At 44.5% G+C, this 15,392-nt stretch overlaps 1 protein-coding gene across 5 annotated transcripts in view; it reads right to left on the minus strand.

Annotated features, from left to right (window-relative positions):
* LOC124784187 (protein yippee-like 2) overlaps positions 1–15,392 on the minus strand; it is a 627,503-nt gene that overhangs the window by 96,046 nt on the left and 516,065 nt on the right. For all 5 annotated transcript variants that reach the window (XM_047254081.1, XM_047254082.1, XM_047254084.1 and 2 more), the window contains one exon: positions 5,515–5,595. The gene's annotated coding sequence lies outside the window, so the exon portion shown is untranslated. The remainder of the gene's footprint in view (positions 1–5,514; positions 5,596–15,392) is intronic.

Genomic DNA, 15,392 nt, shown 5'->3' on the forward strand with positions numbered 1-15,392 from the left:
ATGACCTGTAGCGAAAACTTAGCCCAGTAGAAAATTCAACTACATTTGCTTTTCTACCAAGTAAGTCTAGTTCATTTTTTATGTTATTAATAGAAATGTAAACATTTCAATGACAGTTCTTAGACGGATATTTCCTGGCCGGATTATCTCACGTTTTGGCAATGTTCCTTGGCCTCCCAGGTCTCCAGACTTGTCAGTATGTGACTTTCTTTCTGTGGGGGTACCTTAAGAACTGTGTCTATAACCTCAAACCACGAAATTTGGACGAGTTGAAGAATACAATCATTCAAGAAATTGAGAGTCCTTGTATGTAGCGAGCGAGAGAATACGAAGATCCGGTGCGTGCTATTAGAAATCGTTGCAGGCTGCGTAAGACCAGAGGTAGGGGAAGCTGACTCGTGCTGTAAAGGCTCTGCCATTAACGGCGGCAGACATAGTGACATGGAAAAAGAGGAGCAATGGTAGAGTCTCGTGTCGAAATCTGTAGATACAGTCTGCATGCATTACCACGCCGAGAAAAACCGAGACGCAACCATAAACCTTGGTATTAGTACTCTACATATCCACGCTTCCATGTGACACATCTTTTTCCTACTGATGGAGGAGCAGGCCCCTTCGTTGCAGAATTTTACATTTTACGTACAGAATAAGCGTTCCACCTCGAAAATAAACTTATCGTCATTCTGGAAATGACTGCCACGCATTTCTTCCTTCATCCGATAAAAGAGGAAGAAGTCTGGAAACGATTTCGGTTGAAATATTTGATTTGATCCAGTTCTTGTAATTTAATTAAAAAAATAATATACCACCAAGAAATGTTAAAAATAAAATATATGATAGACAGTAACTTTCTATTATTGTTCCTGTTATTATGCCAGTAAGGAAGGTTTGTAAAATAATAAAAAGTACGGGGGTAAGGTATAATTTGATAGCACAAGGAAGCAGCATATGTGACTGCCCTGTGCAGATTGACCTGAGGCGATGTGGAGCTAAAACGCCCCTTCGAACGGGTTCCGCGACACTTCGTGTTGACTGCCTCTCATAACCCTCCGATAGGATTTCGGTAGTGTGCTTCTGTACCCGCTTGGCGCCGTACGAGCATAACCTGCTTACACAGCACTATGGCAGGACAAACAGCACTCAGCATCACCTAGCGCGAGGGGTGAATCTTTACCTTCCTCGGCAGTGCTGAATCCATAAGTCATCCACATTCTTTGTGTAATCAAATCCACTTCTTAAAGAAAAAAAAGTGAAGAACCAAGAAGACACGGTCAGATGTGAACGTAACTTCATACACATACATCATCGGCGGGTATGTAAAGGATTGGAGTTGCAATTCTCTGTGACAGGTAGAATGGCTACCACAGTGCATTAGTGTTGTTACCAACCTTCGTACGGTATATGTGGGCGTGAAGAGCGTCAGACATCGATTGATCACTGAGAAGGACACAGAGATGCTGCGTACTCCTGTGAGACAGCATTATCAGCATCCTGTATTACGTTATGGTCCTCCTGAACCCTTCGATTCCTGATTCACAAGACAGTCGTGCGGTCCGGACAAGCCTGTATAGTCCACGATTCTGTCGCTGTCAAATCTCGACACGTGCTGTTAGACGTTTCTGCTTCTCAGGCGAGGCGTAATACGATCCTACAAACAAATAACATTCAAATGCCTTTTCTGAGTGAGAAACCAGCAATCTAATCTTCTCTAATGAATGGAAAGCGGTTCTGCTGATATGCTAATCATTCTTGACATTAGTTGCTCGTAGCCTTCATGGTGCTCCAGATTTTACGGCTAGGAGTGTGACTACTATCGCAAATACTGTCCAGTAACATTAACATCACCCCTTGTCAACAGATTCAATAGCCACCTTTTGCACCACGAACCGCTGCAAGACGTGCAGGAAGAAAGTCAACTATGTGCTGCAAGATATAGACATGGATAAGGAGTCAGCTGCCCTATTGTTTGATGGTCCATGGAGCGTACAGTCACATCGAGCTGGTGCCAAAGCTTCTAGAGCTGGGTTTAAATCCGGAGAGTCTGGTGGCCAGGGGAGTTCGGTAAACTCATCCTGGTGCTCTTCGAATCACGCACGTACACTGCGACCTGTATCACATGTTGCGTTGTCCTTCTGGTAGGTGCAATCGCGTCGACGAAAAACAAATTGTATGTACGAGTGGACATGGTCCCCAAGGATAGAGGCATGCTTATGTTGAACCCACTGTGCGTTCCAGAATGACGTCACACAGGAAATACCACTAAAACATTCCGCGCGGACCATACCGCTCCCTCCACCGGTCTGAACCCTTTCAACGGTTGTTGCAGCGTGTTTGCTTTCAGACGTTTCGCCCCGCAGACGCCAATGGCCATCTGTACGATGGAACATAAAACGTGATCCGTATGAAAGGGCCACCTGTCGCCACTTAGTGGAAGTCCGGCTGCGGCACTGGCGTGCCAATTACATTAGATTACGCGATAAAATGGTTCAAATGGCTCTGAGCACTATGGGACATAACTTCATCAGTCCCCTAGAACTTAGAACTACTTAAACCTAACTAACCTAAGGATATCACACACATCCATGGCCGAGGCAGGATTCGAACCTGCGACCGTAGCAGTCGCGCGGTTCCAGACTGTAACGCCTAGAACCGCTCGGTCACTCCAGCCGGCGATTACGTGGTAAGTCACACAAATCTGAAGGCTGCAAATTCAGCTAAATACTTAGGTATTACAATTACAAATAACCTATATTGGAACAATCACATAGATAATATTGTGGGTAGACCAAACCAAAGACTGCGATTCATTGGCAGAACACTTAGAAGCTGCAACAGATCTACTAAAGAGACTGCTTACACTACGCTTGTCCGCCCTGTTCTGGAGTATTGCTGTGTGGTGTGGGATCCGCATCAGGTGGGACAGACTGATGAAATCGAAAAAGTACAAAAAAAGGGAAGCTCGCTTTGTATTATCGCGAAATAGGGGATATGGTGTCACAGACATGATACGTGAATTGGAGTGGCTATCATTAAAACAACGGCGTTTTTCGTTGCGACGGGATCTTCTCATGAAACTTCAATCACCAGTTCACTCCTCCGATTGCGAAAACATTCTGATGGCACCCACGTACATAGGGAGAAACGATCATCACGATAAAATAAGAGAAATCAGGGCTCGCACAGAAAAATTTAAGTGTTCGTTTTTCCCGCGTGCCGTTCAAGAGTGGAAAGGTAGGGAGACAGCTTGAAGGTGGTTCATTGAACCCTCTGCCGGGCACTTTATTGTGAATAGCAGAGTAATCACGTAGATGTAGACATCATTCGACGCTAATGATTAACAGGCAGCACTGGTGAACTAACCATGTGCCTGCTGCGAAGGCCCACAAGCGTCAGCGTTCGTTGAACTGTCTTTGAACACACGCTAATGCTAGCGTCTTGGTTCAGCTGGTCGGTCTGCTGCTCAACAGTTCCACCTTTATTCGCCCGTACACACCTCCCCAGCCTTCGTTCGCCCCTGTCGTTTATGGCCCGTGGTGCACCATCGTCATCTCGGCGCCTGTTTTGGATAGCGTCATTTTGCCATCACGGTAAACTTTAACCAAAGCGACACGCGAACAGTTTCCAAACATCACTGTTTCGGAAATACACTACTGGCCATTAAAATTGCTACACCACGAAGATGACGTGCTACAGACGCGAAATTTAACCGACAGGAAGAAGATGCTGTCATATGCAAATGATTAGCTTTTCAGAGCATTCACCCAAGGCTGGCGCCGGTGGCGACACCTACAACGTGCTGACATGAGGGAAGTTTCCAACCGGTTTCTCATGCACAAACAGCAGATGACCGGCGTTGCCTGGTGAAGGTTGTTGTGATGCCTCGTGTAAGGAGGAGAAATGGGTACCATCACGTTTCCGACTTTGATAAAGGTCGGATTGTAGCCTATCGCCATTGCGGTTTATCGTATCGCGACATTGCTGCTCGCGTTGGTCGAGATCCAATGACTGTTACCAGAATATGGAATCCGTGGATTCAGGAAGATAATACGGAACGTCGTGCTGGATCCCAACGGCCTCGTATCACTAGCAGTCCAGATGACAGGCATCTTATCCGCATGGTTGTAACGGATCGTGCAGCCACGTCTCGATCACTGAGTCAACAGATGGGGACGTTTGCAAGGCAACTACCATCTGCACGAACAGGTCGTCGACGTTTGCAGCAGCATGGACTATCAGACCACGGCTGCTGTTACCCTCGACGCTGCATCACAGACAGGAGCGCCTGCGATGGTGTACTCAACGACGAACCTGGGTGCACGAATGGCAAAACGTCATTTTTTCGGATGAATCCGGGTTCTGTTTACAACATCATGAAGGTCCCATCCGTGTTTCGCGACATCGCGGTGAATGCACATTGGAAGCGTGTATTCGTCATCGCCATACTGGCGTATCACCAAGCGTGATCATATGGGGTGCCATTGGTTACACGTCTCGGTCACCTCTTGTTCGCATTGACGGCAATTTGAAGAGTGGACGTTACATTTCAGATGTGCTACGACCCGTGGCTGTACCCTTCATTCGATCCCTGCGAAACCCTGCATTTCAGCAGGATAATGCACGACCGCATGTTGTAGGTCCTGTACGGGCCATTCTGGGTACAGAAAATGTTCGACTGCTGCCGTGGCCAGCACATTCTCCAGATCTCTCGCCAACTAAAAACGTCTGGTCAATGGCGGCCGAGCAACTGGCTCGTCACAATACGCCAGTCACTACTCTTGATGAACTGTGGTATCGTGTTTAAGCTGCATGGACAACTGTACCTGTACACGTCATCCGAGCTCTGTTTGACTCAATGCCCAGGCGTATTAAGGCCGTTATTATGGCCAGAGGTGGTTGTTCTCGGTACTGATTTCTCAGGATCTATGCACCATAATTGCGTGAAAATGTAATCACATGTCAGTTCTAGTATAATATATTTGTCCAATAAATACCCGTTTATCATCTATTTCTTCTTGGTGTAGCAATTTTAATGGCCAATAGTGTACTTCCACCCTTGGCCCGAACGCCAATTATCGTACCCTATTGAACGTAAGATAAATCGCTGCGTTTCCCCATTACGACCACGACTTAACTTTTTTCCGCGTCACCGGGACACGCTTTACGTATCTTCCACTGCCGGTGCTGCCACCTGCTGTCTGTGAGTGGTTACTGCACGCTGTCATCGCATACAGCCGTTGGTCGCATTACTGTGACTGGACTGTGTATCTGCAGGAAGCGCCTGCACCCAACGCAAAGGAATATCGTTGGATGCACCAATTTGATTTAACTGAGGATTGATTGAAGGCATCGCAAACGGCTTAGTGCTGGAGCCGTCCTGCTGTTCGCCTGACTTAGTCTTTCTTTCCTTAAAGAGAAAAATCTCCTGCCTTAAAAACTGCAACATATTAAGAGCGTGCATCGCAGACTGAGCATAAAATGACCGCTAGCGCTGCCAGAGCGGGAATCGGTACTTACCTATTTGTGTGCCACTCTCGCCGTCTCGTCTGGCTTGCACGAGACGAACATCACATCCATAAAAGCCGGATCAGAATCATCCTGCAACAAGGAGAACGGATACTGTCAAGTGAGGAGGAACAAAGTCGCCTGCGAATGTGACAACACAGTTATACCTCAATAAAAGCGATATTTGCCAGCAAGGCAGCAGTTAGCGCTTAGCTTTTTTTCCCCACTGTAAAATTACGTCAATTGTGATCCGCCCGTCAATACAAACCAGAAAAAAATGTTGTCCACGTTTCATTTCTTGCCCGAAGCAGTTCTGGTGTTTCACGACTGCTTGAAAACAGAAAAAGAGCACCTCTCCAAGTTCACGAGACATGTTGTTCATATGGGCACCTTTCATGAAACAGCCAACGTCATATGGAAGAAGAGCACGTGCTTGCAATTTATTAAAGTCGCTGCTGTCCGGGAAAGCGCAAGGAAGCAGTCCGCTTTGTAAATCTGTTCGTTGGGCTGCCTATCTGCAGTCGCGAACTAGTTCGATTCGACAATATTGAGAGAATGGTTTGTCTACATGTTTTGACACGCTTACTCCCTTGCAGTGCGCTGTGAGGGTTTGCAAAGTACGCACCTGATGATCGAAACAAACGTGGATGGAAACTTTTGCAGCAACGGGGTCGGTTCAGAAACGGACAAGCAGCGGTACGCCATCGGTTTCGGAGAAGACTGTGCTGGCAATTCAAACTGCATTCACGGGGTCGCCACAGAAATCGATTAGACAAACATCGCGTGAGCTTCAAGTGCCAAAGAGTACAGTGCGTAAAGTGGTTCGCAAACGTGTTAAACTGTATGTGTACAACGTCTAAATTGTTGACGCATTACAACCAAATGATCGCCCAAAACATAAATAATTTCCAATGGAGATGCTGAACCGTTTGGATGAGTACAATAGTTTCTTGAAGTGTGCGTGTTTTTCCGATAAAGCTCCATTTCATGTTTGTGGATCAGTTAACCGTCGTAATGTCCGGATCAGGGAATCATAAAATCTCCATGTCGCACGAGAACACAAACATATTCGGCGCAGTCAAGAGGTTGATGTATGATGTGGTTTAATTGATCAAGTGACTGCCCCATTTTTCTTCCTTGAAATCCATGTAAGTGGCTATGATTACCTAGACATGTTGGTGAATTGTGCCGTTCCCCGGCTACAGGATATGCAAGACGGCTCTGAGCACTGTGGGACTTAACATCTATGGTAATCAGTCCCCTAGAACTTAGAACTACTTAAACCTAACTAACCTAAGGACATCACACAACACCCAGTCATCACGAGGCAGAGAAAATCCCTGACCCCGCCGGGAATGGACCCCGGGAACCCGGGCGCGGTAAGCGAGAACGCTACCGCACGACCACGAGCTGCGGACTTATGCAAGACACTATCATCTTTGAACAAGATGGCAATCCCCCTCATTTTATTAATGAAACCGTCCCCTACAGGTACATTAGCAGAGACGTCATAATTCCATGGCCTCCAACATCAGCTGACTTTACCAAAAAAAAAAAAAATGGTTCAAATGGCTCTGAGCACTATGGGACTCAACTGCTGAGGTCATTAGTCCCCTAGACTAACCTAAGGACATCACAAACAGCCATGCCCGAGGCAGGATTCGAACCTGCGACGGTAGCGGTCTTGCGCTTCCAGACTGCAGCGCCTTTAACCGCACGGCCACTTCGGCCGGCTGACTTTACCCCCTTAGATTTCTTTGTTTGGAGGTATGTGAAAGATACTGTGCACAAAACAGCAGCTCCTGACTTTGTGAGATTGCAACAACCCATCGGAATTGCCATTGGCACAAGGACACCACACATGTTGCAAAATTTGTGGCGAGAGATTGATTACGGGCTTGATACATGTATTTTGCGAGTTACCAGGGATGCACAATTTGAAATGGTTTAAATGTCGAATTGGATTACCTGTATTAAATGTTTGTATAAGGTTCAAAACTTAATGGGTAGAGGCATATGTGGTGTAACGCATGTTTCATTTACAATAGCCAATAAAGTGTTACATAGTTTGGTTATCAGGGTAAATATTTATGGGCACACTGCATATTACCTTTGGAACTACATGATACTGCTTACGCTACTACTCGTCCGGTGCTACTGAATAGCTGTTTCGTAAGTGCCAGATGTACGGTGCATCCATACAGAAGGTGTTTGGTGGCTGGGGTTGCGTATTTTAATACATACATATGGAAACCCGTTAATGAAAACTAGAGTTAAAAACGTAAATACATCGATCAGATCAGCAATCTGGCACATGCATCCACATCATACGTAATACACGAAAGTTTTTGCGATGAAATACTCGTATTATCTATGCCACAGTGTATTACGGGGTGTAGTCCATACAATGAGATCGGTAGTTTATAGGTATTTCAGCTATTTTTTTTATACCACCAAATAAAATAGCAAACAGTTCCACATTGTTGCGTCACCATCCATCTGGCTAGCAAGTTCACACAGTAAATCATCTACCAGCCTCAGCAGTCCTGTATCATTTTTTAAAATGAAGAACAGTTCTTGTTTACGCATCATAATTGGAACTATTGAGCAGTCACAAGTTGCACGTAACTTTTTCTTTAGTTTTACATATTTCACTAGACCACTGCGAAAACCTTCAGAAGTTACGTAGCCGATAGCCACACGTTACAAATACCTGGCTCTGTATAGCGCCGCCATCATACATAAAGCGTGGCCCTCAGCTACGTAATTTCGTTATGGTCGAGTGAAACGTAAAAATAAAGAAGTAGTTACATGCAACCTGTGGCTGCTCTACAAAAACGCCTGCCCTCGCTTAACGAATCACAAGCTAAATTCTACATTCCTCAGTTCACAGTAGAATCTGATATGCTAGCATATCATTGAGTTTAACCACACACTTCCTAACGCTATGTTATCACACTTCACACTGACTGGATGGTACGAACTACTTCGTTTGGCAGTCACTCGTTAAATAACGCGAAGTTGATTCGTGTCTCCATAGCACATCAAATGTTAAATAAGGTTAATTTGATTACTATTAACGAATGAAAATAAGCGGTTTGGTGCGCAGACAGGAGGAAAATATTCCCAAGCTTTCACTAGAACAGCCAATCATACCGTACGTAGCTTCTTTTGCACACTCTCCCACGAGTTACGGTTGAAAGATAAATCACACAGAAATTTAAAGGCTGTCAGTTCAATTAAATACCAAGGGATCACAATTGCGAACAGCTTACCCTGGAACGATCACACAGAAAATGTTGTGGAGAAGGCAGACCGAAGACTGCGTTTGACGGAACACTTAGAAGACGTGGTGGATCTATTAAACAGACTACCTACTTTACACTTGCCCGTATTCTGCTGGAGTATTACTGACCGGCATGGGATCCTTGCCAAATAGGACTGACAGAGTGTAACACTATGGCCAGTATTTCTCTTCTGATTAATAAAATTTTGTATGAAGTGTAATCTGTGTAATATGTGCTCTATGATATGTTTTGTCTTTCTCACATAATCTCTTTGGTTATCTTTAGAATTGAATAATTTTGTTTAAATAATTTTATGTTGAACTGTCAATGTGTTTTCCAACAGGATAACGCTCGCCCAGATACCGCTGTTGTAGTCCAACACAGTATCGTCACGTTGCTTTGCCCTGCACGATCACCAGATCTGTTTCCAATCGAGCATGTCTGGGACATCATCAGACAACCCCAGCGTCATCCACAACCAGCATTAACCGTCCCTGTGTTGTCCGACCATGTGCAACAGGCATGGAACTCTATCCCGCAAACTGAAGTCCGACACCTGTACAACACAAAGTTGCATGCCTGCATTCAACATTCAGGCGGTTACACTGGTTATTAATATACCAGCATCTGAAATTTGCAATGACATACCTCACGCTTACATTAAACTATGATCTTGAAATTTCGGGGACATATTTGTCTAAATATCATATTTAAGTGATCAGCATTGCATTAATCTACCGGGTGATCAAAAAGTCAGCATAAATTTGAAAACTGAATAAATCACGGAATAATGTAGATAGAGAGGTACAAATTGACTCATGCTTGAAATGACATGGGGTTAAATTAGAAAAAAAAAAAACAAAAAAACAGAAGTTCAAAAAATGTACGACAGATGGCGCTTCATCTGATCAGAATAGCAATAATTAGCATAACAAAGTAAGACAAAGCAAAGATGATGTTCTTTACAAAAAATGCTCAATATGTCCACCATCATTCCTCAACAATAGCTGTAGTCGAGGAATAATGTTGTGAACAGCAATGTAAAGCATGTCTGGAGTTATGGTGAGGTATTGGCTTCGGATGTTTTCTTTCAGCATCCCTAGAGATGTCGATCGATCACGATACACTTGCGACTTCAGGTAACCCCAAAGCCATTAATCGCACGGACTGAAGTCTGGGGAACTGGGAGGCCAAGCATGACGAAAGTGGCGGCTGAGCACGCGATCATCACCAAACGACGTGCGCAAAAGATCTTTCACGCGTCTAGCAATATGGGGTGGAGCGTCATCCTGCATAAACATCGTACGTTCCAGCAGGTGTTTATCAGCCAGGCTGGGGATGATGCGGTTCTGTAACATATCGGCGTACCTCTCACCCGTCACGGCAGCAGTTTTTTTTTGTTTTTTTGTGTTTTTTTTTGTTCTAATAAAACCGCATGTCATTCCAAGCATATGTGTCAATTTTTACCTCTACAATATTCCGTGGTTTATTAAATTTTCAAATTTATACCGACTTTTTGATCATCCGGTATATTAATTATTTTTTGGTGTTACGATATTTTTTTCCATCAGTGTAGCTGTTAGGTTTTATAGGGCTTTCATTAATTGATAATATAGTTACCCACTGTACCGTTTGTCTGTGGCCGTCATTCACCTCGAAGTTGTCGGGGGCGGGGACTGTTGTGTGAAAGGTCATAGCCGGCCAGCACAGGACAGAACCCGCTCCGGCCAGCAACGCAGAACGACTTCCGGGAGGCGCGTGAAATATGCAGCCGCGTATCGAGCGCCCGTGGATCCCCCGCGAGGGCTGGTGTGCCGTGACAGCCCGCCGCTGGGCCGCGCCGGTCACGCCAAGGACTCGCCCACGCGTCCCCTCGACCCTAGTCTGTCCTCTGCGCCCCGATCACTCTATTCTGACGCGGGTCCTAACAAGGGGCTTCTCTGTTGCCACACGCTACTGCCACCACACCACGACTCTTCAATCATGCAAGATGACCAACACGGGGCAGCGACGAATGGCTCTAGCGCAGCCGCTCCCATCCTGTTGGTGTTTATGTGGTGTCACCGCCAGACACCACACTTGCTAGGTGGTAGCCTTTAAATCGGCCGCGGTCCATTAGTATACGTCGGACCCGCGTGTCGCCACTGTCAGTGATCGCAGACCGAGCGCCACCACACGGCAGGTCTAGAGAGACGTACTAGCACTCGCCCCAGTTGTACAGCCGACGTTCATAGCAATGGTTCACTGACAAATACGCTCTCATTTGACGAGACGATAGTTAGCATAGCCTTCAGCTACATTTGCTACGACCTAGCAAGGCGCAGTATTCAATTGATAATATTTATTATGTGAAGCATGTATCATCAAGAGCGATGTTCTACAATTGTGGATTAAAGTTAAGTATTACATCATCTACGTACTTTATTTGCAATTCTCAAGACACTGTCCTGTTCCAGACCTCGCGCCAGTCAGCGTGTAATTAAACGCGTGCATTTCGGCCTCCTCTAGAAACAGTGTTGGCTCTTCTGCCAACACTACAGTTTACGCGTTGGTGGAGGGAGAGGCATAAAACGGAAGTTTTTCGATTTTAGTTCAACTAATAAAGAAACATACTCTGACGAAAATGTGAAGTGTTAAACCATGAACACCTTGTTAGAAGACTACCAAGCTGGTAAAGGGCTCTGAGGATATGGAAACACCGCGCGAAACGAATGCTGGAACATAAATGCATATGAAAACAAACCTACAGGTTGCACTGTCGTATTTGACCACGACCGGCACCTGTGTAATGTCCTCAATAAGGTGAATGTTGTAGCAGCCCTTTTTCTGCTTTCGCTTTTTCGTCTAACAGGTGAAAGTTTGGTTTTATTTTTTACACATTGACTGTCATTGAGGCTTTACTTTTAGTTAACATTGTCCCGGCTAAGTATCAGTTTGATTACTTTTAAAACCCAATGTTAAACGTGGGTCACTACACGTATAGTCTTCCCACCTCTGAGAGAAAAATCTTTAGTTGCTTTACTTCCAATGTTTACAGACGACGATACTTTAACCTTTCGTTCAATTGTTTTAGTTACGAATCGTTAGTTTGTTATTAGCATAGATCACGTAACCGTAACGTTTATTAATCTAAGTTAATGTTCAAAACTTGTATTATGTTTCAAATTAACAACGTCAGTTTATTGACAAGAATTATTAATAAATAGCTTCACTCATACGATCTCATTCAAAGAAGTTCTTTAATTAGATGTCTAAGTAGGATTCCCGCTAGCATCAGAGATGTTAGATAATATCCTGTCACTTTCGGTAAATAAGTTATTTCTATTTAATATCCGCAAACTGTCATTAATTATGATCGCTAGTCGCGTTGTCTGAAGGGGTAACTAATACCACTTATCTTTCAACATTTTAGAAATAGGAGTAGAACATTTGAAGTTTAGTTCGGTGCTAAATTTCGTTGGGAGTATTGGCTGACATACCAGGGGTAATAGTCTCAGAAGCGTTGGGAACCATTGCTCTAGAGAGAAAGGACACTATGCGATTTGTAGGTACACAGAGGATAAATCTTCTGATAAAGCTGGAGTACTTTAGCTTTCGGAGTAAATCTCTCTACACGTTTATTTGAAGGAAAGCAATGGAACACAGAGAATGAAGTTTACTGTCTTCGAATCTGAAACGTGCTAATATAGCAGATGTTTATGAAATTACGGTGACAATAGGAAAATCATAACCGGTACAACAACAGTTTTTAAGCCTTTGCTGAGGACCAATCTGGCCGCATACACGGAGTCAAAAAACAATGTGTCAAACATACAGTATGTGGCTGATTGTAGAGGAAAAGGCTGATGGTTCCGTGAAACACACACACACACACACACACACAGCGATATAATGAAGGAGCACACGGAGGAAGGGGGAGAGGGGGAGGGAAAGAGAAAGGAAGGGGGAGGGGGAGGGAGGGAGGGAGGGAGAGGGAGAGGGAGAGAGAGAGAGAGAGAGAGAGAGAGAGGTGTTAATACAGTGCCTATTGTTAGTACCTGAACACGTAGCGATAACCAGAAAAGGTGTAATTCGCGTTTTGTGAATATTCAAACAAGCAGTAATCCACAACACGATTATCAGTTTTGTAACCGCTTAACGTGCAGGATCTAGTAATAAGATTTCACACAGTAACAATGAATCTTGTCAAATGCAGAGTCCGCCCAAGCAAATTATAATTAATCGGAAAACTGTGGGACCGGCAACGTGACAACGGGCGCCTGCAAACATAACGTCTGCAACCCGCAGCACACACGCGCATACTCCCAACACTGACCGGCATGTTTCTACAGTGAAAACGCTTTTGTTATCACTAGAGCCCGGATTTTATGCAATATCAAATTAAGAACTATGTACCCAAAATTAGTGAAATATGTAACTAAGTGTTAATGAAGTAATTATATGTAAAATACAAAATTTCATTTTTTTGCTGGAAAATGTCAGTTCACAGTAGGCTACTCAAATATCTATGTTAATTCTCTATCTGTCGTTTCTTCTACAAGGTACTGAAGTACATGCGCCTCTTATTCAAGTATTTAATTCATACTGGAACAGTATGTACGATTAATTAGAAAATACTTTTCTCAATCGTCTTGCTGGCAAGGATTCACTCACAGACACTGCAGGATCAGGAGAAAAGTTCTCCATCACTGACTTCACAGCTTAAAACTGCTTACTGTAGATGATCACTGCTTCAATCCAAGTTGCCCACCTTGTTATCACTGGCTTCGGAGGCAGATGTACATCAGGGAGCTCCTGCTTATAGCGTTGTACACGATAAGCACATTTCGCTGCTGATATCGGTGTATTTATTTCTGGGAAATGATGTCTGGCTGTCTCTACCACTCGTTGCAACGCATGAGACGTACATGTTAACACGCGCTAAGTCTGGATAAAATGCATTAAGCAACTTCCTCGCTGTCAACATTTATGGAAATGCATCTGTCTATGACAATAAGACCTTCTCTTCTTTTATGCCATTTGGCCACTGTACCTAAATTCCTTCATTAATGAATCTAGCAACTGTTCATTAATTGTCGTCTCCAACGGTTTACAATAAAATAAATATGGTTTGATGCAGCCTCAAAATCGAACTTGCTCACAGTTAGATTAGCGATGAAACGACCTACAGCGTGTGTTATCTGATGACCAGAAATCCATATACGTGATTTGCGAATGGCAGCCTCGATTTTTTGTCGTCAGGAATGTTGCCGTTACAGTAATTCTGTAAGAACTGTTTTAATCCAGGTGCCTGAAGATTGTTCCACATTATGCGCCCTGCAACCAGTCCAAAACACAGTTCGTTGTAAAATTCATCATCAGATAATGTAGGTCCCTCATTGTAGGCTGTCCCCTCAACTGTGAAGTAGAATCCGTTGTTTATTCCTAATATGTAGACAGCTTGATAAATGTTGTTCAATTTGAGATTTCATCGTACATCTTGTAAGTTTATTAAAAGTTTGGCGAAGCCCTTTTTTGCCTTCAGTGCTTATAAACTGTCACTAGAAACGCATGTTTTCAGCTCTGATGACAGCGAAGATGCAACCAATGCTATGGTTAACTTAAATGCAGCTGACTGTTACATACTGCGAAGCGTCTGAGAACAAGAAAGGAAACGGTCTAAAACGAGTCATTTTTGTCCGCGTCGAACTTGAGCAATTTAGCTTTGACAGACACAATGGTAGAATTTTTTTGTGTTTTTTAGCTATGTATGGGAATCTATGCATTGAACGGCCTTTCATTCAGCCTTGGCGGAAGAAAATGGTGCTAAAAACGGCGAACCTAATAATTACGACTTTGCAAGACGTGACCCAAGCGGAAATTTAATACACTATGTAATCAAAAGTATCCGGACACCTGGCTGAAAATGACTTCCAAGTGCGTGGCGTCCTCCATCGGTAATACTGGAATTCAACATGGTGTTGGCCCATCCTCAGCCTTGATGACAGCTTCCGCTCTCGCAGGCATACGTTCAATCAGGTACGGGCAAGTTTCTTGGGTAGCCCATTCTTCACGGAGTGCTGCACTGAAGAGGTGTGTCGATGTCAGTCGCTGAGGCCTGGCACGCAGTCGGGGTCCCAAAACATCCCCAAGGTGTTCTATAGGACTCACGTCAGGACTCTCTGCAGACCAGTTCATTACAGGGATGTTATTGCTGTGTAACCGCACAGGCCGTGCATTATGAACAGGTGATCGACCGTGTTGAAAGATGCAATCGCCATCTCCGAATTGGTCTTCAACAGTGGGAAGCAAGAAGGTGCTTGCAACCTCAATGTAGGCCTTTGCTGTGGTAGAGCCATGCAAAACAACATGGGGCTGCAAGCCCACTCCATGAAAAACACGACAACACCATAGCACCACCGGCTCCCAATTTAACTACTGGCACTATACATGCTCGCAGATGACGTTCACCGGGCATTTGCCATACCCACCACCCTGCCATCGGATTGCCACGTTGTGTACCGTGATTCGTCACTCGACCCAAAGTTTTTCCACCGTTCAGTCGTCAAATGTTTACGCTCCTTACACCAAGCGAGGCGTCGTTTGGCATTTACCAGCATGATG

This window comes from Schistocerca piceifrons, chromosome 1 (assembly GCF_021461385.2).
Source record: "Schistocerca piceifrons isolate TAMUIC-IGC-003096 chromosome 1, iqSchPice1.1, whole genome shotgun sequence".
Taxonomy (NCBI): Eukaryota; Metazoa; Arthropoda; class Insecta; order Orthoptera; family Acrididae; genus Schistocerca; species Schistocerca piceifrons.